Source organism: Ambystoma mexicanum, chromosome 4p (genome assembly GCF_040938575.1).
Source record: "Ambystoma mexicanum isolate Mex_15411 chromosome 4p, UKY_AmexF1_1, whole genome shotgun sequence".
NCBI lineage: Eukaryota > Metazoa > Chordata > Amphibia > Caudata > Ambystomatidae > Ambystoma > Ambystoma mexicanum.
In genome coordinates, this window is record NC_090927.1 from 85,817,304 (window position 1) to 85,837,561 (window position 20,258).

The 20,258-nt window shown below is 47.8% G+C and overlaps 1 long non-coding RNA gene across 1 annotated transcript in view; it reads right to left on the reverse strand.

The window, feature by feature from the left end:
• LOC138452542 (uncharacterized) overlaps positions 1-20,258 on the reverse strand; it is a 248,840-nt gene that overhangs the window by 205,794 nt on the left and 22,788 nt on the right. The window contains exon 2 of the long non-coding RNA XR_011260209.1: positions 7,813-7,924. This is a non-coding gene — a long non-coding RNA (uncharacterized lncRNA). The remainder of the gene's footprint in view (positions 1-7,812; positions 7,925-20,258) is intronic.

Consider the following 20,258-nt stretch of genomic DNA (forward strand, 5'->3'; position numbering starts at 1 on the left):
ATTTCCTATGAGGCTTTTCCAAACCAACCAAAATTATGTCCAGTCAGATGCTTAACAGCATATGAAAATATGACGAGGGAAGTAAGGCCCCCGGGGGTGTCACAATTATTAATAGCAATTTGTAAACCATTTAAAGCGGTTAGACCGGCCGCCATAGCCAGATGGCTTAGATGGGTGATGGTACAAGTGGGTATCGATATCGAGAGATATGGCGCTCATTCAACTAGAGGAGCGATGGCTACTAAAGCGTATAACATAGGAGCCAGAGTAGAGGACATTATGAGATCTGCAGATTGGTCGAATGAATCGACTTTTAAAACTTTCTATTTTAAACCTATGGAAAGTGCGACATAGAATTCAGATTTTCTTTAATAGAATTGTGACTTTCTGTAACGAATGTGTTGAAAATCTGAATTCTGAATGGTAAGTTAACACCAAATTCAATTACACAGAAGGTAATCACACAGAGCTGGTAGGCAACATTTGCCACTGCTCTGTACCAGCAGCCTAGGCAGTACATATGTATTCCTGCAGTGCAAATTGAACACTGAGTGTCATGGAGACTGGTACACCCCTCAGTCTGATAGGCAGATGCTGTGTGATGGTGTTACACTCTGCCACTTGCCTTCACTGGTTGTTCACCTAAGGGTTGTACCGGCAAGAGTGCAGGACAGAGTCATTTGATTGGTTTGAGCCCAATCTAAGTAATCACTTACCAGCCCACTGTACAGACAGACTAATTCATGTGTTGCATGTTTTGTCTTGAGCCTGCCTTAGAGTAACATAAATTACCTGCCACTGTAAAAAGCAGTAGGATCTGTCACCCAATTCTGTAGGCGGTAGGACTGCTTAAAAAGCAGTAGCCAACTGCCTAAATCTGTCAGGTTGGCAAGTATGGTCCTGGTCTGTCTCAGAAGAGCCCCTGGGAGGGGGCGGGGGGGCAGTCTTCCCCCTCTTCTCACCCCCTCTCGGGTATGCCACTGCTTGTATATTCTGTTCACAAACCCTGGGCATTTTCTAATTGTATTGTATTTTATTTATATAGCGCACCGAGCCCTGAGGCAACTGGGCACATTTCTTTGGGTAAAAAATATCAGTTACAAATTAAATTTCAGTAGCATATTTACAGTAACAGGCATAGTAGTTCACACACATTAAAATCATGGGGGATAATCAACTTCAGAGTAAGCCAGGATTTGACCTTGTATCGGAATTTGTGAATGGAGGGTTCTAGTCTGATGTTGGGTGGTAGTTGTAAAGGACCGGTAGGGGGTGTCTGTACTTCTGCTCTCTATATGGTAGAAGAGAGGCACAGAAGACCCCAGCCAAGATTCTCTATTACGGTAGCAATGGACGAGCAATCAAGGCCTAGCTTCTCAGGAGGTGATGCAGGCTGGTTCTTAAGTACAGTGTAGTCCCCAAGCCCCCACAAAGGAATGTCCACACACTGTATCGGTTAGAGCACAGTCTTTATATAATTAATATTCAAGGTTATGTACACTTATCATAATAACTCACTTTGTACTTAGGAAAATCAACAATGGCAAATATATACAATTCTAAAGTGGTACCACCCTTTGTATTAGATATCATTAAAGTGCATCAACAATACTGTAACAATGTCACACAGATCAATAGAGTGAAACCAGCAATAGTGAGAGGAGAGAAAATAAGATGGTTGAGCAATAGGCAGAATACTGGCCCCTACCACTAGACACAGTTCTGTGTGGAGATCCCCCCACCTGGGCAACCTGTAAAATAAAGATATAGCACAAGCCCAGTCCATATATTGATCTGCAAGTCTTATTCCCTCCTATAATGTTTTTACCCCCCCAATGTACCTGGTGGAGTCGAGTTCTTTGAAGAGGCGTCGACAGATCCTTCTTGAGCGACCCCCTTTCAAGCGGTAGTCACAGATCGTCGAGAGGCGTCGAGAAGCGTCGAGGAACTCGGCGTTCGGCGGCGGGGAATCGACGGCCCTACTTGAATGCCTTCCCTTTCAAGCGGGAGACACGGGGCATCGAACGTCCGTCGAGGAACTTGGCGTTCGGTGTCGGGGAATCGACGGCCCTTCTTGAATGCCTTTCCTTTCAAGCGGGAGACACGGGGCGTCGAACGTCCGACAACAAACAGGGTAGAACGGCGTCGATGAGGCGGCAGCTTCGTCCAAGCGGTGCTCGTCGGCGTCGGAGCGTCGGCGTCCTGCAAGGCAGAGGCGTGCGGGGCACCTCGGTGACAATAGTTCTGGACCGCAAAGATTGTGGAGACGGAGGCCCAGCAAGGGCGTCGAGCCGTTCGAGTCTTTGTGGTCTTCGGGTGGCGGGAAACCCACCGGTAGGTTTCTCCTCGGCGCGTTAGTCGTCCTCGACTTTCTCCGGCAGGATAAAGCGGTCGACGGTGCGGACGAGGGAGTCCTTCGATTCAAATGTTCTTAGGCAAGGAGCGGACGGCTCCGGTCGTCGGCGGCACGGCTTCAAGTGGTTCCCACGGCTGGGCAACACAACTTCGACGGGCCTCCAGCGGTTACACAAACCTGCGAACCCTGGTCGACGGCAATGGACTTCAACGGCAGCGATGTCCGGGTGCTTCACTTCGATCTCCTCGGCGGTCCCGTCTCAGGTCGGCAGCCTTTCGAGGGTCTGACTTCCAGGGCGCTTCGGCAAAGATGGAGCGGTGCTCGATGGTCCCTCGGAGCACGGGAAGAGGGCGCCTTACCAGGTCCTCCCTCGGGTCAGTCTTCGACGATTTCGGCAGCCTTCGGATCGGTCGAAGCAAATGCAACAGCAAGTCTTCTTCTTCCAGCTGGACGTCGAGGATCAGCAGTTCCAGTTACTCTTAGAGTGGAGACTCAACTCCAGAACGCTTCTGAACAATTACCAGTGGTGAGAGGTCCCCAGATATACTATTCTGTCTCTCATCCACACTGCTGGCACACACTCAGCAGCCAATCATACAGAAGGGCATTCATGCAGTCAGTCAGCCAATCAGGCACACAGTGCATTCAGGCCACACTCCTCCCTTTCAGACACTCACAACAAGGAATGTGGATTGGGACAAGTACCCAGCCATTCAACACTACACACTGCATTCAGGCCAGTTTCGGGCAGGGCTGTCTCAGTCTTTGTCTCTCATGCCAGAAACCAGACAACCACAACAAGGAGTGTATATTGGTCGCACACTTCATTCACCCAGGTCCCACCCACAGGAGGTACCCACAACATACAGTCACTGGGAAGGCTCCAGTCAGTCTAGCTGGGCCTTCACAACAACACCATATATGGAACTTCCACCCAACAGCCAGTCAGGGGGAAGGGACAGAGTCAGGGCTTCCCAAGACTTTGGGAAAACAATACAGAAACAGGCAATAGAAAGCAAGAGGCCACAGGGGCCATCTTGTTTCCTATCAGGAATCAACTGATCCCAATGGCAGAGCCTGGGTATCCCAAAATGGAGGACACCCAGAGCACCTGTCAAAATTCAGCATGGAGCTGCCACCAGCCCATACCCTGCTCTGTGGGCCACCCACAGGTGCCCAAAAACATACACTATGGGTACAGGGTTGTACCCCTACCCATGGCTGCCATAAGGGTATCCCATGGGTCTGTTCACCAAACCAAAAGAGAGAGCTGCACTGCCAGGAGTCCCACATGGACTCTTGGGCAGAAAACACGACAGAACACACGATAAAAAGCAGTAAAGGACAAGGATTCAGAGGCCCTGTCCCTCTGATGCATTTCCAGCATCACAGTAGTTAATTCCAGGGTTTGGCTGCGAGGAGCGGGAAACTTTTGCCCCTTGCTTTTTGCAGTTTGAACCTTGGTATGATTAGGTAATTAGAGTGGGAAGATCTAGTTTGTCTAGATGAGGTGTGGAGATTGAATTTGTTGCAGAGGTATTTAGGTGCTTGGTTGTATATACATTTGTGTATGAGGGAGAGAGTCTTGTATTTAATTCTTTGGTTGAATGAAAGCCAGTGAACACTACGTCTCAATTCAGTGATGTGCAGTTTTCTGGGGAAATTGGTTGCTGCTCTTAGCACATTGTTTTGATAGATCTGTAGTTTATTGAGATCATGCTGGCTAGTGCCTTGGTAGAATGTATTGCAGTAGTCTAGCTTGGTTAATACAAGCGCCCTGGCCAGGGTGATGCAATTTTCAGTCATCAGGAAGGGTCTGCAAGCGTTGATGAGCTTACAGGTGTAAGCAGTGGTAGATGCTGTAGCATTCATTTGTTTTCCTAGTGAGAGGGTGGAGTAGAGCTACATTCTAGTGTTTTGACGTCTTTTGAGACTTTGATGCTGTTGCCGTCAATATTGAAGGTGTTGAATTTGTTGTCAAGTTTATTGAGTCTGGCTTGGGTTCCCAGTAGGAGAAGCTCAGTGTTGTTGTCGTTTAGGCAGAGACCGTGTTGCGCAGCCCACACTTGGTTGATAAGGTAAGTGTCATTGAGTCGCAGTGAGTCTGTGTCATTGTTGCCTGTGATTTGTATGAGAATTTGTGTGTCATCAGCGTAGTTGGTGCAAGAGATGCCCAGACAGTCAAGTTTGTCAAACAGGGGTTTTGTGAATCTGTTGTCGAGTGTGGGAGAGACACAGGAGCCTTGTGGGACCCCACATGTGACAGTCGATGGGCGTGCAGAGACAGAGGGTGCAAACACTCTGGTTGTTCTGTTGTTCAGAAATGGCTGGATCCAGGTAATGGCATTGTTGGAAAAGTGGGCTGCTGAGCAAAGATTATTGCATAAGGTTTTATGGTCGACCAGGTCGAAAGCCGCTGATAAATCGAGTAAGAGAAAGATGGCAAGGTTTCCTGAGTCTTTAATATTCTCAATTGGGGTTACTAGATCTAACGGCTGTTTCGGTGCCGTGCCTAGGACAGAATCCGGAATGGCACAGCCCTTGCAGGTTATTACTTTCCATGCGGTGCTGGATCTGCAGATAGGCTGCTCTGTCAATGAGCTTCAGGAGGAAGGGTACAGCGGTGGTGGGTCTGTAGTTAAAGGGATTATTGGGGTTGAGGGAATGTTTCTTGAGGAGTGGCATGACCAATGCGTCCTTGAGGATCGTAGGGATGGTATTGGACTTGAAGGAGGTATTGATTAGTGAGGCAATAAATGGGGCAATCTCCTTCGCTGTTTCTTTTATGATAGGTGCAGGGCAGATGTCGCCGATGCATCTGGATGGCTTTAGGCTTAGTATTATTTCTTCAACTGTTTTGACGCTAAGTGAGGCAAATTTAGTTTCAATTATCCTTTGTAGGAGCTTGGTTTTGTCTGAAAGCGCCTTCTCGATGTTCTGACACCAAGTGGTATCCTTAGACCAAGTAGTTGGAGGAGGTGTTGGTGATTCTAATTCTCTGAGAATGTTAAACAGTTCCTTGGTATTAGATTGGGCATTTTGAATACGGTCATTGTAGGAGTCAGATAAGAAAATGGCAGATTTGTATGTGGCAGAGGCTGATAGGAAGTTTTCTTTGTTCAGCACTGATGGGACATTTTTCCAACTTGATTCAGCAGCTCTTTTGTTTTTTCGCAGTGTTCTTAGTTGCGGGGTGAACCAGGTATTTAGGTGGGCGAGCGGTTTGGCTTTGCAAAGCCTTTGAGGTGCTATTTTGTTAATGGCATTTAGCAAGGTAGTATTGTATAGGTTGACCAGAAGAGTGGGGTCCTCGTTAGGCTTGAGGGCAATGTTCGCCTGTAGGAGGGGTTGTAGAAGTGGGAGTATGTTGAGGGCTGTTAAGTTTCATGTATTTCTTGCTAGTCTTGCAAAGGCTAATGTTTTCTCATGGTTAGGGGAGTTTCTAGGGATGGAGAAGAGGTTGGAATGGTGGTCAGTCCAGGCAAGAGGGTGGTTGGAAGTGATAGAGGTGTTACAGTTGCAATCAGCAATCCAGTCTAATTGTCGCCCTTTGGAATGCGTAGATTGTGCAAGTCGTTGGGTGAGGCCTAGGTCGGTTAAGCTATTACTGATCTCTGTTGCGTTCTTGTCGTTGATGTCATGTAACCCAAGGTTAAAGTCTCTGAGTAGGAGGGTTTGTGAGCTTGATTTAGCCTTGTTGGTTATTACGAGTGGTACATCTTCTTCAAAGGAAGATAGTGGGCCTGGGGGGTCTGTAAATCAGGTGGGCTGTGATGGTTTGTGAGGGTGATAAAGGCAATATGAATTTAAGGTGTTCAGCAGATAGGAGTGTTTGGCTTGGAACCTGTCTGATGCCAAGAGCGGATTTGGCGATGATAGTGACGCCGTTGTCTTTGGAGGAAGTTCTGTCTTGCCTAATAATAGTATATTGGTCTGGGATGGCCAGTGATAGGAGGGGAACAGAGGCGGAGTGGAGCCACGTCTCCATGATAGCTCGGAGGTCAAGGTCGTTGGATACTATGAGGTCATTAATATCAAGCGCATTGGCTGTTAGTGACATGGCATTGATGAGACATCCTTTCAGTGTGGTAGTAGGATTTGTCTGGGGTGATTGGCGGTTGATGTTTTTGGCTTGAGAACTAAGGCTAGGCTGTAGGTTGCTTGCGGTGTTGGCCTTATTCTGGTCTGCTTTGGTGATATCCTTGTTCTGGTCAGTTTTGTAGTGATTTGTTAGTGTGGGATTAGGCGTGGATTTGAGATGTCTTTTGATAAGTCTATAGCCTAGTCTACCATTTCTGGTAGTAGTGGGGCATGATATATACGGTGTAGGTTTCCGTGCAAATATGTTTATCCATTGTTCGGGTGTGAAGGTTTGTCCTTGGAGGAGAATGTTGGTTATGGGTTTAGTGATGGTTTGTTTGAAGTCTGGTAGGAAGACAGTAGGTTTGATGTTGGCTGAGTGTGGCAGTGTAGTAGCCATGGTTAAGGTTCGTTGGGGTCTAGAGGGCTACTGTGTATGTGGTGGTCCATAGTTAGTGTATAGGGAGTACCTGCAGGCCCATAGGTAAGGTAATAGATAATACGTCAATAGGCAGGGTAGCAGTCTGACGGCGTTAGTGAGCACGGCCATAGGTGGGTAGTTAAGTGCTTCCAGGCAGCAGGTACACAAGCGTTCGCGTGCAACTAGGGTGGTGTTGTAGTTACCAGGCCAGGCAGGTCTGCAGGAGATAGAGTTATTAAGATGGGCTAGTTCAGTTTTAGCTGTGGGTCGGTACAATCCGGTCTTGTAGTCTAACTTGCGGCGATTGGAAGTGACATAATTACTAGGTAGGGTTAATTCAATGTTGCCGAGGGGCAGCAGTACAGATCCTGGGTCTGGCTGGTTTGGTTTGCAGTAGGGCAGCATAAGTACAATTAATACAGTTGTTTTGCTGGGCTAATTCCAATTGCAGTGGGGTAGCGTAGGTACAAATAATGCAGTTGCTAGGTTAGGCTAATTCAGTTAGCATTGGGGTAGCGTAGGTACAAATAATGCAGTTGCTAGGTTAGGCTAATTCAGTTAGCATTGGGGTAGCGTAGGTACAAATAATGCAGTTGCTAGGTTAGGCTAATTCAGTTAGCATTGGGGTAGCGTAGGTACAAATAATGCAGTTGCTAGGTTAGGCTAATTCAGTTAGCATTAGGGTAACGTAGGTACAAATGATGCAGTTGCTAGGTTAGGCTAATCCAGTTTGCAATGGGGCAGCACAATCAGGACTAGTGTGGGTTGACGCTATCCCAGAGTAATACTGGAATTGGGATGGTCCAGTTCATATTTACTAGGAGGCAATACAAACAGGGCGTGAGCTAGCTTTGTCTCCTCTGATATGAGACGGGTGTGGGGATGTGATATGAAAGCGTTAGCGGCCAGGGACTGAGCTGCACGAGTAGCTGGCAAGAGTTAGAGCGCTTCTTACCCTAGTGGAGAGGATTGCTTCCTTTGTTCCTTCCGGCACCCACAGGCATGGACAGGGGATGGCCTTGTACAGTAGGCCTTCGACTGGTAGGCCGGCTTCCACCTCCGGTCTCCTGTGGTTGGGCAAATACAGTCCTTGATGGATGCTAGCAAGCCAAAATAAACAAAGATGCAGAGAATCGGGCGGCGGCCATCTTAGGGAGTGGGCTGCTTTGAGCGGGGCTTGGCGAGGTGCAACTGCTGGTGGGTCACACACAGCATCATCAGGATTGGCTCTGCATGATGCTATTGTAACTTTGCAAGCAGGATGGTGAGAATAAAACTAATGCCATGGGGCCTCATTATAAGTTTGGCGGTAGCCTTGCCGGTAAAACGGTCAGGCTGCCGCCAAACTTCCGAACATTTTCAGTGCCCGCGAATGGGCCCCATCAGACCTGTTATTTGCCCATTCGTGGGACCAGAAAAAAATGCTCCCCATTGCCATTTGAATGGTACTGGTGCATCCGAAATGTTGTATTCGCGGGTGCCGCTCTGACCGCCAGGTCAAACCTGATGGGCAGAAAGGCACCGTAAGCACAACTCGTAGTTTGCCGGTCCGGGAACTACGGCAGGGACTTCATTTCATCAAAATGTCAGGAGTAGCGCAAGTGACATCACATGACCGTTGACCTCTGATGACATCACAGGACGTAATGTCATTTGAACCCCCACCTCGAAGTGATGTCACGGAAAGCGATGGAAAATGACCTTTCACCCCTTGACAAAACAGGAAGGGACATCCCATATTGTTTCTAAGTACACGATGAAAAATATGGTCGCGATATCACCATAATGTTATATACATTTCATACAAGAATGGATCACCATATGTATCGTTGAAATATCAGTGTGTATAGGACCATATTACCAAATTACTGTGAATGCAAGCAGACGTCAAAGGCCAAATGATAATGATATGTTATTATATAGCACTTACGCTTAAGCACTTTATATAGATGAAATATACATACAATATCACCCAGCCTGTGTTGGTACTCATTTATCGACCTCAGAAGGGTGAAAGGCTGAGTTGAGAACAGGCTAAATCAGTGAATCAACACCTGAAGTGTGCCTGGAAATAAACCTTTATGAGTCTAGCATTATTGGATAGAATTCCAGAAAGACAAATGATGTGTTATTTCTATTCGTTCTTATTTAGCGTCACTGCTCAAAGTGATACACTTGTAGAACCCTGTTTTTTTTTTTTTTAAATAAGCCTGAATAAGAAAGTCAGCCACTCCAAAAATAAAGAGCCACATGATACTGACCGCAGCCCAGGAGCTTACATTAAAAAAAAAATGTAAAAAAAAAGAATTTCTTTTCTAGGGGTAGCAAGGGAGTCCACAGGGGTAGCTAGGGAGACCTCAGGGGTAGCTAGGGAGACCTCAGGGTCGCAACTGCGACCCCCAATTGATGTCCGTGAACTACGGTATAGGCAAGCTTACCGGTACCGTAGTTCCAGGACCGGCAAACTTGTAATGAGGCCCATAGTCTTAATGCTAAACATATTTCTATGACAATGTATATAGTGTATAGTTTACCATGAAAGGCTAGTTTTTTATGTAATGTGGTTTGCTCCCAAGGCATTGCTATAAATGAAGTGTTATTTAAGCACCTGAAATGCATAGCAAAACCTTAATAAATATCTATATCAACTAAACCTGGGAAGATGTGCTGTTACTTAAATTGTCCACATCCAGGTTTCACAATTTAACCAAAGTATGTGATCCTGGTCAACTCATTTAATCACACTGGGCCTCATTACGATTTTGGAGGTAGCCATGCCCTTAATAAGGGCATGGCTACCCCCAAACTCGGGGCCGCCTCTGCCGGGTCCCGCAAAAGGGGACTTACCGGGCCATTCCGACCTTGGAGGGCCTGGTAATTTCCTTTCGCGGGACCCAGAGCCGGTACGTCCCCATTCCCATTTGAGCCCCCATAGGGCTCAATGGGAATGGGGAGGATGGTAGCAGCGGTACCGTTATGAACGGTACCGTTGCTACCATCCAGGTCTGCTCTCGGGTGCTGCTCTGCACGCCTGGTCTGACCAGGCGTCCAGAGCGGCACCCGCAAGCAAACTCGGAATGTTGCAGCATGGCAAAAACGGCGCTGGTAGCACTACCACCGCTGTTGTTGCCTTACCGCAACAGTCCTAATGAGGCCCACTGTCTCTTATCTGCAGCTCTATAAGTGGATTATGATTCACTTTATAGCTTATGTTAATATATCATGCTATTATACAAAAAGCCTGATAACTATAGGGTTGTTCCATATATAACATTAGTGCAATTTAAATATTTTGCACCACAAAGTTATTTGCCACTTGGCTTACTTATGGCAACTTATTCTAAAGTCACTTGCATGGTGCCTCCAAGTATCAAAGACTGATGATGCTCCTTGCAATCGCCTTTTCTTTGAAGTCACTTCTGTTGATGCAATCTATATGCACATTATAAAGTTTGCATGTATTTTGCCCAGAGCGCCTGGACAGAACTCTAATAAATGAGTTTCCTACATCTGTAATGATCCTGCAGTTTGTTTTTCTTTGTGTTAAAATGCCATCTGCCATTAATGTTACCAAAAAAGTAGATTGGGGGAGGGGTGGGCGGTTTGGGGAAACTAATGAGATTGTATGGAATCGCGTGAACATTCGAGCTGCACCCAGCAGGATCAAGATCTCTGCTACTTCGATGACCGCCCTTCTGCTACACCAACATTATTATTTCATCTAAGTCTGCATATTGGCCCTCTCGCTGTGATTCCCCGACGTGGAAACCGCGTGCCCTACTCAAAATGGATGCCGCTCCTTAGGTGTTGCTGGTTGCCTGGCAACACTACCTGCGCCGTATTGGGCAGCGCGCTTTATTTTATGCACAGCCCCGCGGGAAGGTGTGAGCCGGCACCCTGCTGCAAGGCACCCGTTATATGGCACATAGCCTGTCTGTGCCTGTCCGTATCCGCCGGGCCGCCATTGCAGTGATCCCTTCAGAGTTCTTCTCATCTTTCCATCCACTAGTGAGTACCTATCACCCTCCTAATTTAACATTGTAAGCCATTATTATACTCTACCCCCGAACGGTATCCAGAACTAGCGCAACCTGGCTCTAACCCACCTCCTCCGTAACTGATTGCATTGCATTGACCGAATGAGTAGTGCCTCTACATTGTGCTCGGACATTTGCTACACTTCGGACCTGCTTACTTGTCTTTATCTTACAACTAATTCACACATTCGCATTGTCTTGCATAACTGACTAGGGATTGTACTCTGTGCTCTGATCCACTCGCTATTCTGGTCGACGTAGCTGTTATTCCGCGGTAGTGCATACGTCTGTATTGCCTTTGCCTAACTGACCAGTGCATATACCCTGTGTCCAGACTTGAGTGACTTTTTTGGCCCAATTTACCTAGTCTTAATCTCTGCCTGTTGCATCCTGTGTGCAGACATTCACGCCATCTTGGACTAGCCTACCCTGTTTTTTTTCCTGCGCCTATTGCACGTTGCGGTCAAACCAATGTACTACGTTGGACTAGCCTTCCGTGATTTACCTGTGTACTCTGCATATACCTTGTTGTGTCTCATCTAATGATATATACATTGTCTTCCTCGTGCCATTTTTAACTAGCCTACCTTGCTTCAATCTGCGCCTATTGCTCGTTGTGGTCAGACCTATGTATCATTTTGAACTAGCCCACAGTGTTTTACTTGTGTACTTTGTATATGCCTTATTTTGCATCATCCACATGATATATACCGTTTGATATGACCAGAACACATATTTACCTACAATGTCCCTTGCGCTATTTTGAACTGTTTTATTCTGCCTCAACCTTGTGCCCAGCATACTTACCAGATCTTGCTCAGTCTAGTTGACCAAGGCAGACATATATCTTACTTATGCACAAGGTACTATCCTGAACATGCCCACTGTGTCCTAACCTGCACTTATTACACATGCTTGTCACTGTGTGCTTATATATTGCATTCTCGCCCCAGGAGACATTTTGATAACAGCCCACCTTATCCCAACCTAACACTTACACATCATCACCGTGCCCATACTATTAGCACACAGAGTCAAAGGGAAATTGAGTCCTCAGTGACTGGTTGCGTACCTAGGCATCTTGCCTGCCAATACACTCCTGCCCCAGCCCTATATCATTAGCGTGCGCCACTATGTATTGGCAATACACACCTTACATTGCAAACTTCCTCACACCCTGCTTACTTTCAAATTAGCATCCTTGACTTGGTCACTTACCTTATACCTCAGTTCCTTACCTTCAGAATTAACATTTGCCAAGACCCACACCCACCCACTGCTTCCTTACACTACCCATCCTGGCTACATCATGCCCGCTATCCTGTTTGAACAACTGCACATCTCTGCCATGCCTAATATCACTCAGTCCCACACCAAGTCAACGCTGGCCTCTTCACCACCTACTACCAACCCCTACCTCAACTCACCAGCCCTCTGGCTAGAACACTTTGCAACTAAACCTACTCTCAACCAACCATGTACAGTACACATCAGGAACCTTTAGACTTGGTTCCAGATTCCGGCATGTCTCCCACCGCCGGCTTACTCACACTACTACACACTCTAACCCAACAGTACATGCTGCAAGAGCCCTCGCCACTCCATTTCCCACCACAACCAAGAACACCAAACTCAATACCAGTACCTCCTCCCCACTTAAAACCATGATCAAGGGGGCATTGATCAATGCCAGGTCCCTCACTGCTCAGGCGCTTGACATGGCCGACCTGATCACAACACATGACCTCGACTTCATCGCCATTATAGAAACCTGGTTCCATGCAGCCTCAGGACCTCTTCTATCACTGGCCATCCCCACTGGATATACCATCATTAGAAGCGATCGCAACACCAGCCAAACTAAAGGTGGTGGTTTTGCCTTCATACACAAAAACTCGATTAGCCTTTGAATCTCCCCCGCACAACAGACTCCATCAACGTAGAGGCTCTCAGCAAAACTATCCATATCAGCTAACCAAACTATTACACTCCACCTTATTTATAGGCCTCCTGGCCCTATATCTACTTTTGCAGAAGAGATATCCTACATCCTTGCTGACAACACCAACACTAAATCGCAAATTATCTTATTAGGTGACTTTAACCTTAGTCTCCAAGATCCCAATGATGCCACAGCACATGATATTACTAGCGTACTATCGAACCTAGGCTTTACTCAACGTATTAGTTAACCTACACACATTAAGGGCAGAACCCTGGACTGGCTAGCTGACTTTAACTGTGAAATCAATATTGAGTCTAACCAACCTTGTGCTTGGACTGACCACCACTTAATTACCTTCAGTATCCCAGTAAAAACGTATGCTTTACGCAAGACATTGCGCCCACAATTTGCACTACAAATAAGAGAGACATAACATGCGAAAAACTGCTCCCTACTCAACGAATACTCCTCTTCGTGCACTGATCCCACTGTCCTGGTAGACACGTTCAGTCAGACTATGGTAAAAGCCTTCAACCTCATTGCACCACAGTTGAGAGCTCTACGTAATGAAAAACGTAACCTTGAAGCTCGCTAGAAAAGCAATTCTTCTGAAATGAACAAAGCTAGCCTTGCTTTAGTCACCTTGAACTACAAAGATGTCATCCTCCAGGCCAAAAAAGACACCTACAACAAGCAAATCCTACAAGCCAAATTAAACACTAAAGAGTTGTTTAAGGTCTTAAAAGAACTGGACTCCCCGGCCACCCCACTCGATACGTATACCAAAGATAGTGCCTGGTGTGCCAATATTCAGAAGGCGCTCCTCGGCAAGATAGCCACAATCCAAGCCAAAATGAATGACAAAAAAACTTGTCTCCAAATTGACCAGCATTACAGTCCCAGCATGATAAATCTAAACCTAGCATTCACACTGATAAACCATTCAGCTTCTCATCCCTTTTTATTACTGAAGTGGAAAACATCATCAACAATCTCAAACCTTCCAATTGCCAGGGTGATCTATGTCCAGCCACCATTTTCAAGGAAGCCTCACATAACTTTGCCCCTTTCATCACTGCCTTTATAAACTCTTCCTTTAGCACAGGCCCTGACCCAGATAACTTGAAGGATGCGTGGGTTATCCCGCTTCTCAAAAAACCTACATCAAATGCAAGTATACCCACAAACTACAGGCCTATCACTACTGTGCCTTTCCTGCTACAAATCCTGGATCTGGCAGCCTACCTACTGATCCAAGACTACCTGGAAACTAACAAACTTTTGGGCCTCAGACAATCCGGCTTCCATCCACGGCACCGAAACTGCCCTTATTGACCTAAAAACCCAGATTGAAGAGCTAAAAGACAAGGGAAACCTGGACCTTCTACTCCTCCTGGATTTATCAGCAGCCTTCGATTTGGTGAATCACCAAATTCTCTGTCGACACCTCACAAAAGCTGCCCACTTCTCAGACAAAGCTACTGCTTGGATCAGTTCATTCCTGAACAACAGATCTATGAGGATCTTCTCCCCTACTGCTGCTGCCAAACCCTCACCAGTTCCTTGCAGTGTACCACAAGGATCATGCGTTTCCTCCTCTCTCTACAATGTGTTTACGAAACCACTGTTCGATATCTTAGATTATCTGGGTGCAACCTACACGAATTACGCGGATGACACCCATATACTCATCCCTATTACCGGCGACCGCACAGCTGACACACAAGCCATGAATACTATCTACCAAGTCATCCAAGCCTGGATGGCTCAACATGAACTCTTTGTCTCTGTCAGGCATTGGGGCAATGGACCTGAATGAGGCCCGTCCACATCGTTCGGTGGGAAGGCCGCCGTTGCGGACTCTTCCCCAGGGAAGTAATGTTGGGGTTAGGGAAGGACATGCTGGGTGCGGGCAGTTGCGGGAAGACGGAAAATAAACAGGACGTTTGAAGTGAGCTTCGTCCTCTCTTCTTTATTTGAGTACAAGTGCATGTGGCGAGTGAAAAAGCCCAGCCAGATTGTTTACACTGGCGACGACGGGCTTGGGAACCCCGTGCACACGGAGGGCTGCAGTCGAGCGCGTCGGTGCCACAGACCGCAAAGAGGGCCTACACAGTCCCCAGTTGGGCCGCACATGAGCGGCTGGGACTCCTCCGTTACGTTTAGCCTGCAGCCCCACCCACAGCCACCACAAGAGAGCGGGGAGCTCTCTGAGTTTGCGTGGCACGCAGCCCCTCATCCAGCTGACGAACAGTTGCTGGGAAGACCGTGGCGTAGCAACCTCCAGGACACACGGGGAGGAGCCAATCAATGATGGAGAGGCCGCGTGACTGCCTCTAGGAATCGCACGCCAAGACCAGCAGGGGCAGCCCTCGGTGCACAGGAAGCGCCCTGTCCACGTGGAAGAAAAAAAAAAACTGAACGCAATAATCGAGGCAGCAGATGGATCCTGCCTGCCTGAGAAACATTAAGACAAAGGCGCACCAACACGGACGGCCAGCACACCCTTGCATGGAAAACCTCACCCTGCCCCATTACAAGAAAGAAAGACACATAAGCAAAACAACTAACCCGTGCCCAAGAAAACCACAAGCCACACCACTAGAGCCTCATCATGACTGATCAGGCATCCTCATCAGGCACTGATAGAGCCGCAGAAGGTAATGCCAATCATACACCGGCGGCAGGAGGGACTACACAGGTGATGCACATGCCCAACCCCTTCGATGTGCGGGACACAACAAACCTTGGGCCCCATTGGGCTACATGGCTAAGAGATTTCAAATTCCATGCAGGGGCAGTGGGCCTCACAGATGATGCCGGGCTGAAATACACATTATCAGTGGCCATAGGGCCAGCCGTGAGAGACGTAGCAGGAGAACTGGTTAATTGGGACACTGCAACATATGAAGAAGTACACCATAAACTGTCAGAATACTTTGCACCGCACACCAACATCGACTACGTACACCACATGTTCCACTCCACCCAACAAGAAAAAGGCGAGTCGTTAGACAACTTCGTAATGCGCTTGCGCATCAAACAAAAATACTGCAAATTTCATCGCTACTCTAATGAGGAAGCCCCAAGGTCACAAATAATAGCAGGTTGTCTGTCCCAACCTTTCAGAAAACAGCTGCAGCAAAAACAGAGATCACTGGAAGAAATACTAGCCCTAACCAGAATGGAAGCAGCTGTTGAGTCTCAATTAGACAATCTGGGCAAAATAAATCTACAACAGCCCATGACGCCCGCAGTCACAGCAACAAACTAGAATCATCCACGAGCCAAGGCAGTGGACGGTCCGACACTGCATGCTATAGGTGCGGCTACGAGAACCCGCACACGGGGGAGTGCCACGCCGTGGGTCAACAATGCGCTGCTTGCGGCGGCATGGACCACTTTAGGGTGGTGTGTAAAAATGCCCCCCCCCAGCCGTTCCCAACAGGCAGAGGACACAAGAACGTCGAAGGACCGCCCGCCACAGCCCGACAAGTAGCAGGACTGAGTGGGACCACAAATCCTCACAAAGGGACGACAAGGAGCACAGGAGCTCATATGCCCAGGAGGACAGTGGACCCCAGGAAGGAGGGACACGCAGTCAGAGAAGGCGGTTTGTTCAATACATAGAAATGCACTCGCCCTCAAATACTGAAACCCCGTCGTCAGAGGACGATCAACGAAAGAAAGGATGTGTCTGGACTCTCAACAACGCAATGGCCACCCAACACAGCCCGATCCTCACACTGCAGGTGAAAGACACACCATTAGAATTCCTAATTGACACGGGCGCTACCGTGAACATCATCAGCGAACAAAGCCTACAACTCGCTATCTCGTCAACTGAAAATACGCAAGGCCGTGGTGGACATCTACCCCTACGGCGCGACCACACTGTTGCCATGCAAGGGCACCATCACGGCATGGTGCGCACATAAATCGCACACTGCCAAAATTCCCCTGCACATCCTGAAGACAGAGGCCAACAGTGGATGCATCCTGAGCTTCAAAACAGCAGTCGACATGGGCGTCATAGACATCTTATACCAATTGATGGCACACAAATACTTTGCCACCCAGAGGCGATTCATGATACATTTCCGAAACTGTTTAAGGGACTAGGCAAACTGAAAAACAGGATGGTTCACCTCCACATCAACCCAGACGTGCCGCCAGTAGCGCAACATTACAGGGGAATACCGATTAACATCCAGAGGCAGGTGGAGGATGAGCTGGACAAATTAATAAAACTGCAAGTGATCGAGCCTGTCCAGGGACCAACTCCTTGGGTGTCACCCATTGTCCCTGTTCCAAAAAAATCCCCGGATGGCTCCAAACACCTATGCGTGGACATGAGGAGGGCCAACGTAGCCATCGAGAGGGAGAGATACCAAGTGCCAAGGATCACCGACATGATCCACCTCCTCCATGGGGCCAAGGTGTTCTCAAAGTTAGACCTGACAAAAGGATAGCATCAGATCGAAATAAGCCCTGATTCAAGATGCATCACAACATTCATAACACATTTGGGTTTATTTCAATATAGGAGGCTCATCTTCGGCATTTCATCGGCCGCTGAGATCTTTCAGGGGGAGATCCACAAAGTTATCCGTCACATACCGAACTGTCTAAATTACTCTGACGACATGCTGGTGTTTGGAAAAACCAAGGAAGAACACGACACTCCACTGTACCGAGTATGTGCTGCCATGGAAGCCGCGGGCCTCACACTTAACAAAGACAAGTGTGAATTCGGCAAGGGATCCCTAAGGTTTTTTTGGCCACATTTTGTCCGACAAGAGCATGCGACCAGACCCAGACAAGGTTGCAGCACTCAACATGGCACTGCCCCCCACAAACACGTCGGAACTACGCTCCTTTTTGGGACTCTCGCGCTACTACTCCAGATATCTCAAAGACTATGCAACAGAGAGCAACCCTCTACGATTACTCACACGTAAAGACCAACCATTTACCTGGTCAGTGGAATGCCAGCAAGCATTCGAGTCCATCCGAAATACCATTTCAAAGGCAGAACACATGGTATACTTTGACAAGCACAGGGACACCGAGGTCATCGTCGATGCAAGCCCCTTGGGACTAGGGCCATCCTATCTCAGAAGGACCCCGAGGACCCTGCCAAAGTATCCATAGTGGCATATGCCAGCAGAAGCCTCACGCTCACGGAACAGGCATACTCCCAGGCCGAGAAAGAGAGCCTGGCAGTGGTGTGGGCCTGTGAATACTTTCACGTGTTCTTATACAGGAAGGAATTCACAGTCACCACTGACCATCAAGTGTTGCTCACCATCTATGGCGATACCAAAGCAAGGATGCCTCCGAGGATAGCAAGGTGGGGGTTGAGGCTACAAGATTAAAAATTCAGCATCAAACATCGCCCCGAAATGGAGGACAATCCGGCTGACTACTTATCTCGACACCCCTCAAGGGCACATCCTTCCATAGCCGATGCGAACATCAACTACGTGGTACACCACCTGCAGCCGTTCCCCATAGAATGGTATGAAGTAGTAAGGAAATCCGAACAAGACCCGGCTCTACGGAACGTCAGGCACTGCATACAAACGGACAAACAAGCGTACATGAAACAACAGGTGAAACAAGAACCAGAATCAATAAGAGACGACATACGCTGGATTGACCAAGTTAGAGATGAACTCTCAATTGTGGAAGACCACATCATCCTCAAGGGCTGCAAGGTGGTAATACCTGAGTCCCTTCGAGAAAAGACTATACAGCTGGCACACGAAGGACACAGAGGAGTGTCAGCAACAAAATGACTCCTGAGGCAAAAAGTATGGTTCCCAAAACTGGACACCCTGGTGGAGTCACTGGTAGGTGGATGCACAACTTGGGCAAAACCCGCCCCTCCGCCACGGCCAAACCCTCTGCAATTGTCCCAGCTGCCAGACCGAGTCTGGGACGAACTGGCAGCAGACATGTTTGGCCCTATGCGAGATGGCACGTACGTCCTGGTATTGATCGATGAGCACTCACGCTTCCCAGAAGCACAGATAGTGGAGAGCACGCCCGCCACGTGCATCACCCCAGCCATGGAACGCATGCTATCTGCATATGGAGTTCCCAGAGTGATAAAATCAGACAATGGCCCGCCTTTCGCCAGCACTGACTTTCACAACATTGCCAGGTACATGGGCTTTCATCATAGAAAATTACTCCAAGGTGGCCTCAAGCAAATGGAACTGTAGAGAGGTTCATGGCCAACATTAAAAGGACACTGCAGATACCCACCATAATGAACAAGCCATTTGAACAGGCCTTATATCAGCTACTGAGGGAATACAAACACACCCCACACAGCACCACAGGGGTCTGCACCTGATGTTCCGGCGACCGGTGAAGACAAGACTACCGGAGGACCCGACGCCCAAACCTCTGATACCACTGGAGCTTCAAGCCAAAGAGAAAGACCTGGAGGAGAAAGAGAAAATGAAGCAAACGGCAGACAGGCGCAGAAGAGCACAGGAGTCAAACGTGGCACCAGGTAACGGGCAGCAAAGAAGATGCCACGTTCGCCCCGGAGCTGTTGATGGTAACAAAAATAAAGGGCAACATGGTCACAGCTGAAAGAGAAGGGCGCTCTTCAATAACCCGGAATGTCTCACAATTCAAAAGAGTGTTGACCCCACTCAATGAAACATGGGAACCAAACGAGGAAGCCAGGGACAGACACATGATGGACGAACCCTACCTAGGAGATGGCGAAGCGTCTGAAGATGAAGGAACAGACTGGTGCACTCCAGATAGATCAGGACCCCCAACCCCAGGTGGCCCCCGACGACCTCGGAGAAGTCGTACGAAGCCTCAGAGACTCATAGAAGAAATGGGGTAGGAGACACGAGCGGACTGTTGGTTTAAAAAGGCTGTTCTATGTAAAGTTGCTTATGTATATACCTTGTAATTTACTGTCTACTTAACGTACTTGTACATAATTTATGCTTGATGATGGGCCTTGTTTATCACCGCCTTTTTCGCTCATTAGACCATAGAATTTCACATGACAGTAATTTATGATTCTTCTTTACTGTATATTACTCTGTATGCTATGCTTTCTATATGTCATGTAACCTAAGGGATGCGCCCGGATGCACCAGGGCCAGGTGCACTATATAAATAAATAAAATACAAATACATTTGGGGGGAAAAGTAGCAAGACCTTTTTCATGGTTCACCGCCCCACTCTTGCAATGCTGGATGCTCCCCTGTATACAGGTTGAAATATTGACACGCGGTCTACAAACAGCAGCTATGAAATAGACTGTAGTGGCTCAATGAACACTGGACATGATCAGCTTTGAGTGGTGTGCTTTATTTACAGGGATAACAAACAGGCTACTACAGCACAAACCAAGGCAGTTGCTCTCATTTCTCTGGAAT